Source organism: Marmota marmota, unplaced genomic scaffold (assembly GCF_001458135.2).
Source record: "Marmota marmota marmota unplaced genomic scaffold, marMar, whole genome shotgun sequence".
Classification (NCBI taxonomy): Eukaryota; Metazoa; Chordata; class Mammalia; order Rodentia; family Sciuridae; genus Marmota; species Marmota marmota.
Window position 1 is genome coordinate 7,223,430 of NW_025999900.1, and position 20,136 is coordinate 7,243,565.

A 20,136-nucleotide genomic window follows, 5' to 3' on the forward strand; every position below is an offset into this window, starting at 1 on the left:
CATTAACACCCTAAGTACATCTATAAAGACCCGAATGGTGTGACTCTGCTTTGTATACAACCAGAGGCATCAAAAATTATGCTTTATATGTATAATATGAATTGAAATGCATTCTGCTGTTTTATATAACAAATTAGAATAAATAAATTTTAAAAAAATTGGAATTATGATCCTATCTCCTTTAGAAAGAGCAATTTCAGGAACTTCAGAGCCTAGTTTTCTCATTGTCAGTGAGAATGATAGCTTTTCTATTTATTTCCTAAGTTTGTTATAAAGAATCCAAAGAATGCCAGGTGCAACAGCACACACCTATAACACCAGAAACTTGGGAGGCTGAAGCCCTAGGATTACAAGTTCAAGGTCAGCCTGGGTGACTTAGTGAGATCCTATCTCAAAATAAAAAACAAAAAGGGCTGGGAATGTTTCTCAGTCTTGGTAAATCACCTCTGGGTTCAATTCACGGTACCAAAAAAGAATCCAAAGAACTAATAGAATTAGTTGTAGAGGGTTTGATTATTGAGGAAATATTAATGTTAATCAAAAGAATGGTATCTAGGGCTGGGTTGTAGTTCAGTAGAAGAGTCATGTGCAAAGTCCTGGGTTCAGTCCCCAGTGCCACATGTACACACACCATATTGCCATTTGCCTCTGTATATGCACATATATCATTGTATAGAGTGTGCATTTTCAAAAAAAAGATAACTGGTCATCAGCATGCCATTCTCACTTCCTCCCATGTACATTTTGTAGCTTCCCCATAGGGAAGTGAAACTGGTGGTGGTTCAAAGAGATTGAATTTGCTGAAGTGGATTCTGCCAAGTGGCTGTCTGTAGATGACCTTTGTCTTCTTGGGGGTAATAGCAGGAGTTGGTTTTCTGGTAGAACATCTAAAAACACCCCATCACAACTGGAATATAAACCATGGTTTTGTGGGTTTGTTTACCTGAGACATTGATAACAGGAATCAAAAAACCTGGATTTAGCTGTCTCTAAATATCTACATATATGTTCCATTGTAGATATTTTCCCTCTTATGGCTTCTCTTTTCTGTGGAACTTTCAAATCCTCAAAAACACACTGTATCTTTAATTTACACAATATTCACTTTTTCATCTTTGGTAGAAATGTAAAAAATACATGCTCATTGATAGAATGAGACCATTTCCTGCCTTAGACAGACTGGAATTCTTTTTGAAAGTATGTCCAGCTAGAAATATTCTGCTTCATACTGTGGCCACTATTAAGATTCATTTCTAGCAGATACAATATTATCAGACACTTTCTCCCACCAGATGTCACCTGAGTAGAAAGGGCTGTGAGGATACTTCCCCTAGATATGGTTCTGTTATCCTGCTATGTCTTGGGAGCCAGAGTCTCAAACTCTGGTAGATGTTTTCTTTCTTCCTTCCTTCCTTCCTTCCTTCCTTCCTTCCTTCCTTCCTTCCTTCCTTTCTCTCTCTCTCTCTCTCTCTCTCTCTCTCTTTCTTTCTTTCTTTCTTTCCAACTCAAAGCAATTACATACTCATGAATATATTAAGCAGGTTACAAAAGCTGTATCTTTATTGGGGATGGGGTGGGGCTCAATGTTGGAGCTTTAGCTTCTCAGAATCAGCACACTGGAAAACATAAACCAGATTCTGTCAGTCTACTGCTTCCCACCACCCCTTTAAGCAAACCCAAGCCTCTGTCCTGGCTTGACTCAGCCCTGCCCAATCCCCTGTCCCCGCTTCTTACTCACTAACTTCTGGCCACCCTTATCTTCTTTGGCTTCATAAGGCATTCATCCTGTGGTTGTTATTCCTTAGGACCTTTATATTCATTCTTCTGCCCTGAATTCAGATAATCGGGATTGTCACTCAGATCTCAGCCTAAATGTCCTCTTTCAGACAAGCCTACCCTAACCTATCAGTGTCCATACCTAATATTTTGTCTCTTCATATCACTCATCCTATTTGAAATTATCTTATCTCTGGTTTCCTTGTTTTTTGTTGAACTCTGACCAGGAGTCTCATTCCACAAGAGCAGACAGAGGCTTTATTCATCCTGTTCTTGATGTTGCTTCAGAACCTGGAATTATGCATGTCACCCAGTGGGTGCTCAGTAACCCATATGGACCCGATTAAGGGACTGATTTTTGGTTTTTCCTTTCTATGTGCTTGCACGCTCTCGCACTCTCTCTCTTCCTTTTTCCCTCACTTTATAGAACCTGCGTCATGAAAAGCAATGTCTTCTAGTGCTGAAGCACAGGCCTTCCCTTAATCTGAAGCTTCTGATCCACACAGCTGCCAACTGGAAACAGCTATTGTAGAACCACCTTCTTTTTCCAGGGGTCAGCAGTAAGTCAAAAGTACAAACATATTTCAGATAATTGTGTAACACTTTACTAGCATCTGTTTCACTGGTAACTTTCCCCTGTTCATTTCTGTCACCAATTGGAGAGTTCCACATCAGTACCCTTTCTTTGTGATGTGCCCCATAATCCAGCCCAGTACAGAAGAGGCCCCTGGAATATGCATTGACAGATCCAGAAATGTGCTTGTGAGCTGGAAGGGGAAGATGGTTCAACCAAAGGCCATTTGTAGAGGAGGTCAGGCACCAAAATCCAGTGTCTAGCCTTAATTCTTCCTCATTAAAAAGTCTGAAATTGAAGGATGAGCTCTCAGGATCTTTCTTAATGGAGGAGATCTTTTTCTATTTGGATGAAGAGACTATATCTGTAACTTCCCACAGTCTTAGGTTGAACTCCTCAACGACCCTTGCAGTGAAATGAGCTCTTACTGCATGCTGGTCAGGGCTTTGTGTACTCGTGGGAAGTGTAATATAGCTTGCCCTGTTGGTTTTTCTGGAGATATCACATTTGGGTCACAGGGGTTCAGCCAGTCTTTGGCTGTTATAGAGTGCAGTTTTATGGGAATAGTTTTGTAATGTTAACATGTGTAGGCTGAGAGCTTGATGAAGACATCACCCAGATTGCCTGGGGAAGGCTGGTGACTTTGGAAGAAAATTCTTAATAGGTAAAATATTTAGCTCTCCACCCTTCCTAGGCACAGCCATCAGCCTTGCCATTCCCATTTGTAATGGCAGATGAATTGTACGCATATTTTCTTGTCTCCCTGCAGTGTCTATTTTTAGCAAATTAGAAGCCAAAGCCAATGACCTTAGCTTTTTAACTGTTTTTGCTTGTATGGTGTTTCCACATAAAGGATCAGAGGATTTCTTTTTAAGGATTTCTGGTGAGGAGATACAAACTGACTGGATATGTACATGCCTGCCACCTTCAGCTCTGTCAAACCTATATTCATATTTCTCCTTTTCACCAAGCTTCTTGTGCCCACTTGCTTAAGATTTCAACATGTTCCCGTGCCTCATGCTAAACATTGCTTACTCTCATTAGTTTCCCATAGCATTTATTCCTTTTCAGCATACTATGTCATTTATCATTATTGTGTTTATTGTCACCTCCCACTGCTTGAATATATACTCCCCATAGGGATTTTTTTTTCTATTTTATTCATCTTGTACCCTAGGTGCCTAGATTGATACCTGGTGCATAGTAGCCTTTGGTAAATGTTTACTGAATGAACGAACTGATGGCCTAGCAAAAAGAGAGGTCATATAATGTTGTGGTGAAGACCTTGCGCTTTGGAGTGAAATGATTCTGGATTTGAATCCCAGCTTTGCCACTGATCAGTGTGTCTACAGAAAGCAATTTGACTTCTCTGAGACTCAATTTTCTTATCTATAAAATGGGAATTATAGTACTGACTTTGAGGGTATGTTGTGAAGATCAGAAAAGACATAGAGTCAAAACCATAGCTTTGTATTTCAATAGGTCTGGGTTCTGAACATTAGCTTCAAGTTCTGGCTCTCTTCATTACTTGTATAACTTTTATAAACTCTCTGAGCTCACCCTTTTCACTTGTAAAATGGATGTAATACTATGTCCTGCCTCACAGGACAGTGGTCAGGACAAAAGGAAGTAATCCTGGTTCAGTTCTTAGCAGACTGTCCAACTCACAGTAAAGGATTAAGGATAACTATATGATGTTGAAAGGTGTTTAGTTTCAATTTCGGGAACAGTAATTACTCAATAAATTTGAAAAACAACAGAACTCTTAGAATCTCCTAAATTTGTCACTTTCTTTTCATTTTCCCTTCTCCTATGGGAAAAAGACAAATGTCTGAGATTATCTTTGTGAGACATTTATTTCAGCTTGAAAATGGGACAGTGGAAAGTTTCTATATGCCATGGTCCTTTCTTTATCTTCTGTTATGCTTTTATAGATTGTTTTTGAATTTTTGGATTCCATTGCTGCAGAGGCTCCTCTCTACCAGGTGAACATGAGTTGGATTTATATAATCTGGATATTTAGTCAGCCGGTTTGAAGCTAATGGGATTGACTACAGCAGCTATGATTTGAAGAGATTATAATGTCTCCAGAGTTCATTGGCTTTCACTCCTTTTGTAAACTTGAAAAAGATGAGCAATGACTCTTCTTATTTCTGGTCCTTATTTGTTGTGTGAGTCTCAGCAAGACCCTTCAGCATTGCTGAAAACCAGCCCCTCTAACTGGACTTCCCAGGTATGAAAGCAATGCCATCTTTGCCTCTCTGTCCTTTATATTTAATTTTTTTTCTTTTGTTTTTTGGATAACAAACATCTTCCCCACATCATTCTGATATATGTATTATTTTAAAATTTTAATGTAAATTTTATTCTTCATCAAAATAAAGCATGTATATTGTTTCATAAATCTAATGACAATATAATTCTTAAACTGACAGACAACAGTTCCTGCCCTAGTTTTCCCTGTCTTTTCTATTCTTCTGGTAGTTATCTACCCATTCCTAACTGATGTGCTTGAATTGGTATTCTTAATTTTTCTGTTTTAGACATTGTCTTATGTCTTTTATGGAAGATGACCATTGAGCACTTATACTGTTTTCTCCTTTGGTTTCACTCTTCTTCTTTCTAGTATGGGTATTTTAACATTTAGTTAAAATCATATTTAGCATTTATATCATTGTGACAGTATAAGTGTTCATGACAGAACTACAAAATGTATCATAATTATATCTCCCCACCCTTTCTTCCTGGTTTGTATTTTTAAATTTCTCCCTGTAGTATCTCTGAATTTTATAAGGGCATTTGAAACTGTAATTGCCAGGCCTTTACCACACCTAACAGAATTAGCCAACAATGTCTTAATTTCATCGATTACCCAGCCCATATTCAGTTTTCTTGATTGTCTCAAAAAATTACCTTTCACAGTTAATTACTTGAATAAGGAACTAATTAAGGTCCATAAATTGCAGTTGTTTGTTATATCCCCTTTGTTTTATTCCCCAACACTTTCTCATCCTCCCTTTATTTGTAACATTGATGTTTTTGGAGAAATTAGATATAGAATGACTTATACTTTAGATTTGGTTGATGGCTTCCTTACCTTTTCCTTTAACTTGTTCTTCTGTAACTCATATTTTCCACAAACTAATGGTTATAGCTAGAGGCTTGATTAGGATTTAGTCTTTTTTTGTTTTTTAAGACAAAAATACTCCATAGGTGGTGCTGTGTACTTCCTATTTCATAATGTCACAAGGCAATAATGTATAATTGTACCACCTTGAATGGTGATTGAATTGATCAGTGGGCTCAGATGCTGGCAGTCTGATCTTTTATGACCAAGTTCTCTGTCAACTTTTCACCTCAAGTTTTTTTGTTTGTTTGTTTTGCAGTACTGGGTATTGAACCCAGGGTTTTACCTTTAAGCTCTGCCACTGAGCATATATTCCCAGCCCTTATTTATTTTTGTTTTGAAACAGGGTCTTGCTAACTTGCTCAAACTAGCCTGAAACTTGTGATCCTTCTGTCTCAGCTTGCTAAGTAGCTGGATTACAGGCATGTGCCACCACACCTAGCACATCACATGGTTTTTAGCATCCATTAATGATTATGTTCTAGATCTGTTATTTTATGGGGCTCATATTCTGTCTTTTCATTGTGCAGTGCTGATTACCCATTTTAACTTCAAAGGGTCATCTTATTTTGTTCATTTCCAAAATCTGTGTTAGCATCAAGGGGTTTCTTTGTAACCCTATGTACTACCGAATAACTAATAACTGACCATATTTACATGAAAGGAACATAGTTGTAGTGATTAAAATTTTTATTTGAATCTCCAGTTGAATTTTATTTTTGACTTTGAAAATAGAAACAGAAAATTAGAAAACTTGTCAGTCATGTTGAAGAATAACTGGCTAAAATATGTGTGTGTGTGTGTGTGTGTATTAGTAGAACAAACAAAGAGACCCTGCTTTGCTTATGGTGTCTACTTTCTCAAGGGCAGGGAAATTCTGGCCTGATAGGGTTGCTTCTTCCTGTGAGGGAATTGGAGGGAGGTACCAGAATGGTCCCTGATGACATACATGGTCGTTTGAGGACATTTTGGTTGTTTTTTTGTTTTAGTTTTTAACTCCCCTAGTTTTCTAAGAAGTCTTTCATAATGATTTTTCCTAAACTGTATTGCATCTGAATTAGGGCTTTTCCTTTCTTCTGTGATGGGGCTTGATACCCTTTGATGTGTTTTAGCAGAATTTAGCTTCTAAATACAGTTTGAAACCTAGCTTTCTGTGTCTGTGTGTGCACATGTGCGCACACACAACACCCTTAAATCTCTCAGCTGAAGTTTCTTGTTTTTCTATCCCCCCCTCCCTCTCTTTTAACTGCAAGAACCTGTCCCATATGAATTAGATCAGTGGCAGGAGGAGACTCTGAAGGCATCTTGTCTTGTCTGTAAGGTTGGTACTCAGAGACATGAGAGTCTGGTGAAGAGGGGAAGTCTCTCAGCTGATAGCCTGCTTTTCAAAGAGCTCCTTTTAGAGTCAGATGAATTCTTATAAATGCCTGTGATTGGCCACTTTACTTCCAGTATTCCAGAGGTCAGGGACCTCCTCTGAAATACTCCACAGATCCAAATGTTACTTTTCCTTTTTAACAGAAAAATATTACTTTGTTTTAACAATAATTAGTATTTAATAAATGTTTTACTAATATTTTTAAATTTAATACTTAAATAAATTACTTGTAATTTTGTTTTTGTCTTATATTCAGCTTATATTTCGACTATTCTTTGAATATCTATAGGCCAATCTGTCAGTCATATGTAAAGCCAAACCTATTTCAGGAGAGGGAAGAAAAGAATAGGTAGGAGAATTAATATGAGCCCAGAGAAAGAAGAACTGGATTCACCAACATTCCCCTCTTCAGAGTCACTGCTTTAGAGATATTGCATGTCAGTAGGGGCCTCTCTGGTGGAAAAAAAAAAAGACTCCTGCAAAACAAATTTAGGAATTAGTTCATCAGGAACAGGGAAGGGAAGAAAAGACTATGTAGAATTCTGAATAGTGGTGGAGGGTACATAGATGAAGTCTTGGGCTCTTAGAGCTCTTCCAGGTAGTGCTGGCTGGGAAGGGAAGTCTGGCAGGGGTTCCACTTCACCTGCAATGGAAAGGATGGGCACATAAAGCCCATGGGGTACTCTGGACAGAGAGACTATAATGGGGATTAGGAAGGGAAACCCTAAATATAAACTTTACTTGTTAACCTCCTTATAGTCTTGTTCTGAACTTGCCTAGTACCAGATATGGCTTTCCCTCTCTTCTTGCTTCTACCCTTCTCCCTCAGAAACTCCTTGGCTGAGTTAATGAAGGAGACCACTTCTAATAAACCTTAACCAATGACCCTCGGATTATCAACAGAGGACCACCCTCAGTGAGAGTGTATATTCTAATGGCATTGATAGTTAAAACCTGTGTAGAGACAAGAGGGAAGCCAAGATGTGGTTTCACTAGATATCACATAGCTCACCCTCATTTTAGAAAGACATGAGACCAGTGTTCTCACAGCAGTTTTTCCTTTACCATCAGTCATTTGTTTCTGGAAAGTATGTTTTTCTTCCAGATCAAGGAGTATAAATATCATGGGATATGGCATTGGATATGGGTCTTGGTTCATTTATATGCTGTAAACTTCAGGAAAATCACTTTTTCTCTCCAATGTGGGAAAAGATGTAATATTTACCATATCATTGTCAATAAGGAGATTCAGATGAGATTTAATATTCACTCACATGTGTATTATATATTTAAATATAGTACCTTTATTGTTCTAAAGCAACAAAGAATTTTCCCTATGACCAAATTATTTCAAAGACTACAACTTACAGGTAAGAGTCAGAACCACATGTGTTCTAATGGCTATTCTGCTTCCCATGTGAACATTTCCCTACTCAGCACCTTGATTTTTCCTCCTATGAAATAGGCAAGAATAGTAGTTATCCTGGAGAAGAAACTTATCTGGAGAAAAAAAAATATGCACAGTAGACATAGGGTGAGTGACTACTATTATGCAGTTTCCAAAACTACCTATTTCTTTTCTTGTTTTTATTTTTATTTATATATGACAGTGGAATGCATTACAATTCTTATTACACATATAGAGCACAATTTTTTTTATATCTCTGGTTGTATACAAAGTATATTCACACCAATTCGTGTCTTCATGCCTGTACTTTGGATAATAATGATCATCACATTCCACCATCATTTCTACCCCCATGCCCTCTCTGTTTCATTTCTTTCAGAGGAATTTATATTGTCACAATAGTTTATTTTTGGTGCCATGCTTGAACATGGGATATGTAGTTGAAATAAATGATTTGGTTGTCACATGATGTTGCTGCTTGCAACATGATTTTATCCCTAAAGTGGAGGAATAATGTTACCTACCTCACAAGGTTGTAATGAGGTTTTTGTTTATTCTTTTTTTGAACCAAGGGGCACTTTACCACTGAGCTACATTCCCATCCCTTTTAATTTATTATTTTGAAACAGGATCTAAGTTGCTGAGGCTGGTCTCAAACTTGAGATCCTCCTGTCTCAGCCTCCCAAGTCACTGGGATTACAGATGTGTACCACCATGCCCAGTTTATTTATTTACTCTTTGCAGTTTGGGGGCTTGAACCTAGGGTCTCACACAAGCCAGGTAAGCACTATGCCACTGAGCTACATACATGCTCCCCCCGCCACCCCCGCTGCTCCTTAAAGGGGATATTTAGATAGGATATTGAGCATGTTGTTTGGCACCTGAAGGTGCTCAGTGAATGTTAGTTTTCTTCCCCTAGCCTCTTCATTCATCCTCATCAAGTAACATTTATCAGAAATTCTAAGTAAGGCATGGCAGTGGATGCTTTAAGTCTGAATGAAGGGGTGCTAAGGGAATGTCAGGTTGGGGTAGAGTGCTACAGAAGCCAGTATTGTTTGTTTGTTTTGTAGTAATCAATAATGGCTTCTCCTTTTCTAACCCTGGGCTCTGGCCTGCTGAGTCACTGTTCCAGCCCGAAGCCCCTGATCTTTGCCTGTGTCTATGGAATACAGCAAAACCCACAAGAAACCAGCACTAATAAATGGCAAATCATTTGAGGGATTTTTGTTTGCATTCCTGTGCTTGCTCTCCTGGGGAGATAGGAAACCTTTAATAAGACTTTTCCGAAATAATGCTCCATGCAAAATGGGGATTTTTTTTCCCCCTCTGTGTTCTTCTAACAAATGGCCATTTCATGAGGTTTCTTTTCATTTTTTCTTCTTCTTTCCTGCTTCTCAGTACATTCCACAAAGAGCTTATTCCTCTGCTGGTTACTGATTGATGGTTCTACTCTATGTGCCCTCTAATTTTGCAATAAACCAACAAGAAGTTAAGACCACAAACTTAAAAGAGAATTGACTTATTTATTTGACTGGATTCACTGGAGCAACAGCCAGATTTAGTCATTTCAGTGTGGTCCTAGGGAGGGCAGGAGGAGTCCACGAGCAGGAAAAGAGTTTGCCTGTCCTCCCTGTTTCAAAGCAGCTGGGCATCTGTTCTCAGCAGTGATCCCTTTCTAGACCTTGATGGAAACAGGAAGTCCACAAGACTTGCTCATAGTTCCAGGATTCTGGGTTCCATAGGACTTTAGCTGCATACAAATGGACAGTTACTACCCTACAGGTTCTGGTCCCTTTTTTTTTTTTTCAAGAGGATCATGTGTACCTTAAAGGATTACAGAAGCAGTCATAACCTTCCACTATCACCAGTTCTTTCACGCCTGGACTCTTGGCTAGATGACTTCAAAGACCAATGACAAACGTCTCTTCCTACTTGCTCAGTCCCAGCTATGTCTTTATCTTTTTTTTTTTTTTTCCTAAATATATTTTATTTACATTTTTTAGTTCTCGGCAGACACAACATATTTGTTTGTATGTGGTGCTGAGGATCGAACCCGGGCCGCACGCATGCCAGGGGAGCGCGCTACCCTTGAGCCATATCCCCAGCCCCTATGTCTTTATCTTAAGGATGAGATACTCCATAGGATCAGAGAGAGGCATACTTCATGTGTTGATTTTCAAACATGCTAAGAATCAATCAATTTTTTTTCTTATTTAGCACTGCCATTGTGCATAGTAACCAGTCTGAAAAATACAAATGTCATTTCAAGTAGAAATGAGAACAAACATAAATGGTTCAAGTGGATCCTAAATTAACGAAAGTTCTTTAAAAACATACATACTATTACTATTTATACTTAAAGATTGTTCCATATTCAGTGCTGCTCTCTATAGGTTGAAGCAAAGCTAGAAAGACAAATGCCCAAATGTAATTTGTCCCAACTGTGAACTCCTATTACAGATCCCAGCGTTGTTTGTGGCTCTACCACATTTAACCAGCTAACTGCCTATTCTTATATGGCAACTTTTCTTTGGAAACTCTCATCATCACATTTTAGCAGAAGTGAAAATATTAGCAGAGTGGTTAGTGGCCAAGCCAGGAATAGAATCCAGGAATCTGTGTCCTTTCCTTTGCCATATCTACCAGAGCATGGTTCCTCCCCAGCCTGTGAACTCAATGTTTCCATCTCTACCAACCAGAATTCACAGTACATTCCACAAAGCAGTTGACTGGTTTCTTCTTGGTACTGAAAATTTGTTTTATTCTTAAACATTTTTTACATTTTCCCATTAAATGTCATTTTGCATTAAACAACATGGGTCTTGGTAAATTTAATATGAGCAAATGCTTTACTCTGAGGATATTAATCAACAAATATACATGAGGCCATGAATTTGGGGGGCGGGGGTATCAGGGATTGAACTCTGGGGCACTCGATCACTGAGCCACATCCCCAGCCCTATTTTGCATTTTCTTTAGAGACAGGGTCTCACTGAGTTGGTTAGCACCTTACTTTTGCTGAGGGTGGCTTTGAACTCGAGATCCTCCTATCTCATCCTCCCAAGTCAAGGCCATGAATTTTGATGTTGAGAACCTTTTATGAGGTAAATCAGTATAGATTAGAAAGACAGACCTGGTCTGAATCTAGCTGTCCCACATGCTTACTGTTTGATCTCAGAAAACTACTCAACTTCTTTGAACCTGTCTCCTCATCTTTAAAACTAGGGTAGTAATGTTTATCTCACTGAGTTATGAGGATGACATGTGTGAAGCACTTGGTACAGGGTCTGATTCATAGGAAGTGCTCAATCAATGCTGGTTTCCCTTCTCTTTTCTCCTCTAGAATGGGGTCAGGGTTTCAGAAAAACATAAAATCTCATGATGTTTACACTGTAGGTAGAGAGCGAAGAATAATGCACATCACATAATCAGAGAAAAATAACTTGAAGTAGATTACTTGATATTAGGAAATGAAGGACTTGTTGGGGCTAGGAAAATTCCATGATGGGGTGGAATTTGAACTGACTCCTGAAAGATGGAAACTTAAGAGGGAAGGGGGATAGTCCAGACTGGAACATTTGGGATGGGGATGAGAATCAGAGGAAGTGAACCATGAAAAATACAGCAGTTAGAATGAGAATGTCAGAAGAAAGGTAATACTTGTTAGGTACTTACTAGGCATCAGACACTGTCTTAATTACTTTATGTGCCAACTCATTCCCCCTCACAATGGGCATGTTTGCTATCTTAAATGGACAGTTGAAACTGAGGCATGGAGAGATTAAGTACTCTACCTGAGCAGGTGTAGAATAGGTGTTCTGTAGCTATTAGGTGATGGATCTGAGATGGGAACCTAGAACTCGTAACACAACTGCTACTTCAGTTAGCTCCCAATTTCCCTTACCTGCTAGTGAGGACAGCTAAGACCCTTCTGTGAATAAACTCTTTAAATATAAAGTACCATGATGTCATTATTCCTGTTAATGATGTCAGATGAGAGGTAACAAATAGTCACCTGAAAAGGAGGGAGAGAAAAGTTCAGGATAGCACCTAGTGAATATGTATGTACTATATGTGCCTCACCATTCCCTCTAGCAACTCTGAGACCTCACACAGCCTCACATTTCCTCTTGGGCAGTGCTCCAAGTGGCCATGTCCAAGCCACTGGAATGGGTATCAGAGACTAAAATTGTATTTGTCACCTGGCATTGAGGCTCAATTGAGTTGTACCCATGGTCAGGACACCCATTTTAATGGGCCTGTAGCATGTGATTTGTAGTTGGCCTGTTGGTGACCATGATGGAAGATCTCCATCCATTGCAAGGACCTCACTATGAAAGGAAGTCTGCCCCTACTCACCAGGTAAATATTTGGCCATTTAATGTATTTGTTCTGGACCTATGCTTATTGTGTCTCTTCTATGTTGACTCTGTTTCATTGTAAGTTATTATTGTTTGTATTGATGTCATTTATTTAAATATGGACACAGCATTATTTCAACTCCTCCCCCCCTTTAAAAGTAACACTTATACAACATTCCTTTCTTGAGGACATCAAATAAGTAATTTTTGCCTAAGAGTATATTTGTTGAGGCTGCTGACTTGGGAATTTGTTCCTAGGCAGACCTTTTGGCCTCCTTTTGAACAGGTACTGAATGACCTTTGTTCCTACTTTATACCCCAGAGTCACTGTAGAGATAGAATTGATTGTACCTGTCCAGTCAGTAAGTTTGGAGAGCCCTTGGTGGCCAGGATGCTATTCATGCTGGTGGCATAGAGATACAAAGAGGCAGACTAATATGGGCTCACCCCCCACAGGAGTTTTCTTAGAGGCTGTGTGAGACCAGAGGCTCCTCTGAGCTCTGGCTCCTGTCTGTTATAAGCCACTGTAAGTGTAGCTGGGACTGGTGGAGATCAGAGCTGGTGTTTATCAATGTGGACTCCCCCAAAAGCTGTATTTTCAGACCCTCAGTGAGCAAGTGACTCAACAGAACTATTTTCTGGGTCTCAAATGAGTCTAAGAAGGGGAAATTGGTTAATACCAGTCGTCTGTGATGGCCTGATCACAAAGCAGTGTCTTTCTAATCCTTCTTACAAATCAAAGGGAGGGGAATCCCCAGAGCCCAGGCGTACACGTGAATAGAAAGCACCACCAAGTAAAAAAAAAAAAAAAAACCACCTAAAAAGGTCAGCAGAAACTCAGGGGGCTGTTGGAAATTCACCTCCCCTACCTTTCTGTAGGGCTCAGTGGGCAGGGGTGAGGGAGTGGGTGAAGACAACCAAACAAACTTCGGGCAAAAGCAAGCTGGCCACAAAAAGTGCACAGTGCAGCTGGTAGGAAAGTTTCTTCCACGTCCGTGTGAACCTCAGAGTCATCTGACAATGTCTTGTTCTTTTTCATGCCCTGGCTGGCCAAAGGCTGTCTTGGCCCCATGCTAACTGCAAAATTGCACACAGTTGGCAAATGCCCCGTTGGAAGCCACTGTAGCTGCCCTGTCGCAGTTCACCAACTGTGCGTGTTATTTCCTGCAGCCGGCCCAAGACCACTGAAGCGATGAGGCCACAGGGTTGGGCTGACAGCGGAAATAGCTCACTGCTTGTGGCCTCCTCCCAACTGTCGGCCCCTCTGAGTCTCAGAACTAACACGTGCTAACCTCAGCCCACTGTGGCCAGGGAAACAGCACACCAACAGTGGAACCAGAACCCTCCATGCCCATGGCTACTATACCACAGCCATTGGCCCGGGTTTCCCCCTTGAATGCGCACCCAGGAGAAGTAGGCCAAAGAGAAAGCCTCCCTATTGTGCTGCACAGTTACTTGCCCTAGCGATGCGTTCATGTTGACCATATGGCAGAAATAGCCCTACTTCAGTGCATTCCCTGGGAAATCAGTGGTCAGGAGAGGTGGCTGCCATGAAGTGGAAGGAGTACTGTTACTAGTCCCTGGGTGAGTGTGTGTGTAGAACTCTGATCCTTTTCCCTTCCTCCAGCTACATTGCCTCAAACCAAGCCACCCTATTCTTCAGGGACTCTCCTAGGCAGTGCACCTCTCTAGCTTTACCTGTGGCTGTCAGAGTGATAACTACAGAAGAGGTTTCTCCTCCATTAACAAGGAGAGGCATGAATTTTATTCAGATTGAAAAAATTCTCACCATAAACACATATTATGTTAGGGTGTCTTCCTTACCCTTTTCCCCTCCTCTTTGCCTCAGCCGCTGCCAGTCCGTTCTGGGTAGGATGGTTTTCTTAAGGCTGGAGATGGTGAGAGTCAATAACAATGGTGGAATTTTGAGTACAACACTAGTACTAATGTGAGTGAAAATAGGAAACTTTTTTTTGTAGCCTGTTATATTAACAATTAATACATTAATTTCCTTTTCATCTCCTTCAGACTGAACAGAACTGCACAGCAGGTTACCGTCAGAACCAGAAATAAAAGATAGGCTGCCCAACACCCATACCTGTGTTTTCCTAAAGCCGAATTGAAGTTTGTTCTTTTTATTACAAATATTTCTAAAGGAAAATCTCCACAGCCTTTTAGATTTTCCCAGAAAACAATTGTGCAGTCACTCAAAATGGAAATAGCAGGCTGGAATACTTAAACCTTATCAGTTCTTTTTTCTAAAACTGACAACGATATTCTGTAATCAGAAACAGAAAAAAAAATTATTTTCATCATGAAATAACTCATAATTTTCCAGAGCTCAGCAAAACTAAGCCAGAGAATAGTAAAACCAGATTTGTTTTTATCTTGCTCGAATTCCAGAATATTTGGTCTGACTTTTCCTCACAACAAATACTGAATGTCTTTTTCCAGAGCTCAAGTGGGCAGGAAGGGAGTGGGCCTGGGAGGGGCTGAGTCTGGGAGTGTAGCCCTCAAGCCTTCTTGGGGGGCCTTTTCTTCTCTTCCCCTTGGCCTCTCACCCAACCTGCTTTCCTTCTTCACTCCCTCCAATCCCCCTCACTGTGGCTTTCCAGTAGCAGACGGGTTGGGTGGACACCGTCATGGTTGGAAAGCAAGAGGAGAGCATGGTGAAAACCACTCCAGGGTCTTTCTCTCAAGACTCGGCGATGAAAGGATTCAATGAACCTGAACAGTTTCTCACAGGAAAGTTCCGGCCTCTGTCTCCTTAAAAGCAAAGCATTCAGCAACCCATAACTGAGCCAGGATTAAAACTCAGAATTTCTGACTTACCCAAGTCTGCTGTTTAGATAGAGAAGCTAGGTCACTGTCATATCTGGCAATTAGCATCACTTTAGAAACCAAAAGTAACATTTTTAGAACAGTGCCTGAAACCCATAGAGCATTTTTAGTATTAAAATAAAGAAAGATTAAATGTGCCTTCAGAATTGATAAAAGGCAGTACCTCATCATTTTGAAAGCACTAGGCTGAGCCCCAGTCGGATGGTGAGTAGAGTCAGCACCCACATTCTCTTCTCATTGCTCTTTCTGGATAAGCTGACCTGCTTATCCAGTGGGCTGCCAGTTTACCTGGGAGTGGAAGTTTCAAGATAATCATTGCACATAGCCCTGCTGGCCCAGTTAAAGTGATTTTTTAAAGTTCTCTATTATGTTAGATTGTGGCCTTTTTTTTTTTTGAGGGGGGGGAGGGCAGGGAGTAGGCAGGAGGAGGAAGTAGATGTTCTTATGGGCACAGAAATGCCCCTGAGCTGTCTCAGGTTGCCCCATGGTTCTACTCACCAGCCAGCCCCTTGAATTCGGTTGCAAAGACATGAGTTTCACAAAGAGCTTTTGTTTCCAAGCTTCCTGTGACCTCAGAAATGACAAACTACATGCACTGAGGCCATTGAAGACCACCAGGAAGTTTGAGAAAATTTCTGTAGACTCATTCCATACCTGAACTTCATAGGAGTGGAAGCTATTTACCTACTTGGCTTATGGTTGTTTCTTAGCATCCCAAAGTTGGGCTTATTATGACTTAACATTTTGACAATCTTGTAGTGTATTTTGGACATAGGTTCATAATTTTATAGATTGAATTCTCTAGGCCAAGACCTCAACATCTAGAGAAGGTACCTGTTAGTAGGTCTGTACTGAGAACTCTTCTCTCCCCACCCTTAGGAAGGAGAGTTAAGCAGGAGGCCTGCAGCCCCTTTTCTTATCCGAGCTATTGATTTCAGGCAGGTGACTAGTTCGAATCAGTGAAGGTGATCTGTCCCCCAGAAAGCTAAACGATGGTGTTTGTCATATTCACGGGTCCTTAAAAGAATCTGACTTGTAAATATTTAGTTATTGTTCCAATGACCATGAATATTTCTGCTGACCAAACAGGACCAGATATCACATTCCAATCTATTCTATGCCTGATCAACCATAAACTCCCTCTTCTCTGTCACCTTAAAGTCAAGTAAAAGGAACTTCTTCCATCAAAGGCTATGCTTTAGGCTTGGCAATTCCTCACTCTGTTCTCTCCAAGGCAGTCTAATTTTCTCTTCTGTCCAACATACTAAATGGCTACTCATGGAATCCCCATCACCCCTTCAATGTAGGGTGGATCAGACTAGATGCATACAGTTGCCTATTAAGGCCAAATGTATTCTGAGCAGTAAGCAGTAAGCTCAAGCACTGTGTGGGTATCACCTAGATATAGTCTTGTTACAGCATAACTGAAGAAAGATGGGTCAACTGAAGGCAGACAGTCTGTACCAGACACATATACTAGTGGAAAGTCAGCCTGAATTGTCCAGTCCTGACTCTTAAGGCTGATGACCAGCTCATTCTACTCAAAGTTTTGTTGTCTTAAAGCTGCCTTTTTAATCCCTGGTGAAAATGACTCTCATTTTTTGTTTGTTTGTGTGTTAGTTGGTTTTTCATGCTCAGGACCCTCTGCCTTCTGACCAAAACCACCTTGATTTCCCAGCAATCTGCCTTATCAGTTTACTTCAGCTTTAACTGGTTCTTGTCTTTCCATCTGTTTTCTCTACCTTACAAGTTCTTCCAAGACCTATTGCGTTGTTTATGAATCTGTGCCCTGAATTGCATTTTTTAAAAAGAGATTTTAACTGTTTCCTTAAATTGAGGAATAAGCATTGTACAACAGCGCACAGAAGGACTGAATAAGATGCATTTAGAGAAGGTAGGAAATGCCAAGGGAAATGTGGAACCCAGGGACGTGCTCTTTGAAGGCAGAAATCTTCTCCCATTTTGCCTTGGGAGGGACTCGAGGTCTATATGTCCTTATATGAAAGGCCATTTCATATACAAATGTATCTCATTAAGCATCTGAAACCTGAGAAGGCAGTGTGAGGAAGACTTGGGAATAAGTTGTCTCTCCATTAAAAGCTGAGTTGAAATCTATACAATTTATAAGCCTTCTTATTCTCCCCAGTAAAGTGGATGGTATTCTTCCTGGCAAGTAAACTTTAAGCTAGATTCTGTCTCCTATTATACAGATATACTGTATAATCCTAGTTTCAGATTATACAGTATATCGTTCCCTTTGTCCGTCTATTCTACTCTGTCTTTGGGTTTACAGTTGATGGTAATGAGGTTATGTTATGTTTTTAATTAGCCATTCTTTTCAGGGAATAGCAGATGCACTGTCAAAGTTTTGTTGCTTTTGAGGATATAAGCAGCAAATATTTGTTCTTTGTCAACTGTGAGCTATATGTTGTACAAAGATTTTTATTCTTAAGCTTTTTTTTTTACTGATAATAAAAACATAAAAGTAGTACATTTTAATGAGGTACCATATAATGTTGAGAATCAGGCTTCTGAACAACCAAGACACAAATCAGCAAAGGATAACTAATGACAACAATGGGGATGACAACAAGCCACGCACTATGCCAAGGACTGTAAACACATTATCCAGTTTAATCCTCAAAACTCTGTGAGTTAAGTGTTATCACACCCTCAGAGGTCATGAAACTTACCTAGTGTCACTCAGTTAGGAAGCGGTAGAGTCCAGCATCTCCACACAGGTCTGTCTGATTTCAAAGCCCTTGTCCCAGCCACTGCAAACTGCTTTTGCACAAGTTTAGCAATAGAAGCCCTGATCTTTCCAATGGAACAAAGAAAGCATAGGAAAGCCCCTCTGAGGTGTCAGAACTCATTTTCAGAAACCAGATAGTGCTGAGACTCTGTTTATAACTTGTAATCTTATTTTATAAGTTATTTTAAGAGCATAGTTTTCATGTCTCTAGAATGCCTCAGAGGAAAACACATCTGTAGGCTTCTGCCCAAGTCGTGATTATTTGTAATCAATGCTTTTGGAAATGTTTCCATTCTATCATTTTGCTGAACACAGATTCAGAAAACCACACAATTCAGTAAGATGATGTGATTAGCAAACCCCTGAGGTCTGATGCCATATATTCCTTCAGTGATTTGGCTTTAAGACTCATAATAAAAAGGGAGAAGATGATTAACAGAACCACTTATTAGCTCTTATTAGCAGTTTTTTTTTTTTTTTTTTTGCTACGGGAGAGTAAAAATGTTTTCTTGTCTTCTACTCTTCCATTGCAAGTGGAAATGAGGGAAGTTTTCTTTCTTTCATTTTCAAAGGTGCTAGGGATAAACCCTTGATTCATGCTAGGCAAGTGCTCTGTCACTGAGCTTTCCCCCATCCCCCAGCCCAGTGGGTATTTTTGAAATCAGCTATAGTTTGTTTTAGGTTCCACAGGGCATCATGTCATTAGTTCTATACCACAAAACAATCATCTTAGTATAAGTTTCCATTATAGGACCAAAATTGTGAAAAAGTGATCTAAATATTCTAATCAATGCCTTATCACTTAATTTATAAATTTCTATGGAAGACATGTAGTACCTTTACCTCTTAATGTCCTCCATGTGTATGATAACATGCTTTACTTTGCATAGTAAGTACCATACTCAGTAATTGCTTTTCTTACACTGTTACCAAACTGGAGTTCCTAGTCATTCTTATCAAGCCATCATTGAGAAGAATACCATAAAATTAAACCTTACATATTTAGAAACTCTCAGAAGTTTCTCTCTTTCTCTCTCTCTCTCTCTTTCTTTTTTCTTTTTTTTTTTTTTTTTTAATTAGAACAGACAGATACATTATTTTGTTTCTTGGTAAATAAAGCACATAGTATTTTCAGAGCAGTGCCAGAATCTTACTGGTCTTGCTTTAACTAATTACTTTTTTTTCTCCTACTGTGGGCTTTTTAAAAATATTTTTTAGTTGTCCTTGGACCTTTATATTATTTATTTGTTTGTTTGTTTATATGCAGTGCCTCACATATGCTAGGCAAGTGCTCTACCACTGAGATACAACCCCAGTCCTCCTGCTGTGGTTTTTACACAGATTCTTTGCAATTAAATAAAACTTAGAGCTATCTGTGGCGGTGTACACCTATAATTCTAGGAGGCTGAGACAGGAGGATTACAAGTTCAAAACCAACCTCAGCGACTTAGGGAGGCCCTAAGGACTTAGCAAGACCCTGTCTCAAAATAAAACATAAAAAAAGGACTGGAGATGTTGCTCAGTGGTTAAGCAACATGGGTTTTATCCCTGGTACTAAATGAGTAAATAAATAAATAAATGCTTAGAAGGACCAAAACTGGTAGAAATGAGGGCTGGGATATAGCTCAGTGGTGGAGTGTTTGCTTAGCATGTGTGAGGTGCTGTGTTCAATCTCCAGCACTGAAAAAAAAATGGTAAAAATGATCAGGTACCAAATTATTTCCTGATATAGGAAATTGTGATTTAGTGTTCTATTGCTAGACCCAGTTATCTGAAGCATGTGGCATGTACTAATTTATTAGGCCAGATGTCATCATTTTGCAGTAAATAACAAGAGTTTCTATTTATTTGAAATTTACTAAGTACCAGACACTGTGTCAAGCACCTTATGTTGATTATCTCTCTTCTCATAACAGTTC

The 20,136-nt window shown here is 39.7% G+C and overlaps 1 protein-coding gene and 1 long non-coding RNA gene across 8 annotated transcripts in view; one reads left to right on the forward strand and one right to left on the reverse strand.

The window, feature by feature from the left end:
* Positions 1-20,136, forward strand: part of Rad51b (RAD51 paralog B) — a 572,244-nt gene that overhangs the window by 396,379 nt on the left and 155,729 nt on the right. The gene's annotated exons all lie outside the window — the stretch shown is intronic.
* LOC125615222 lies at positions 10,377-19,452 on the reverse strand. Of its 3 annotated transcripts, none has more exons than XR_007345766.1 (4): positions 18,159-19,452; positions 14,449-15,753; positions 12,168-12,278; positions 10,377-10,506 (listed from the first exon to the last, which is right to left on the reverse strand). It is a non-coding gene; the product is annotated as an uncharacterized LOC125615222 (long non-coding RNA). The 3 variants fall into 3 exon arrangements; XR_007345767.1 differs by lacking the exon at positions 18,159-19,452 and having other exon boundaries at positions 14,449-14,513; positions 15,629-18,120; XR_007345765.1 differs by lacking the exon at positions 18,159-19,452 and having other exon boundaries at positions 14,449-18,121.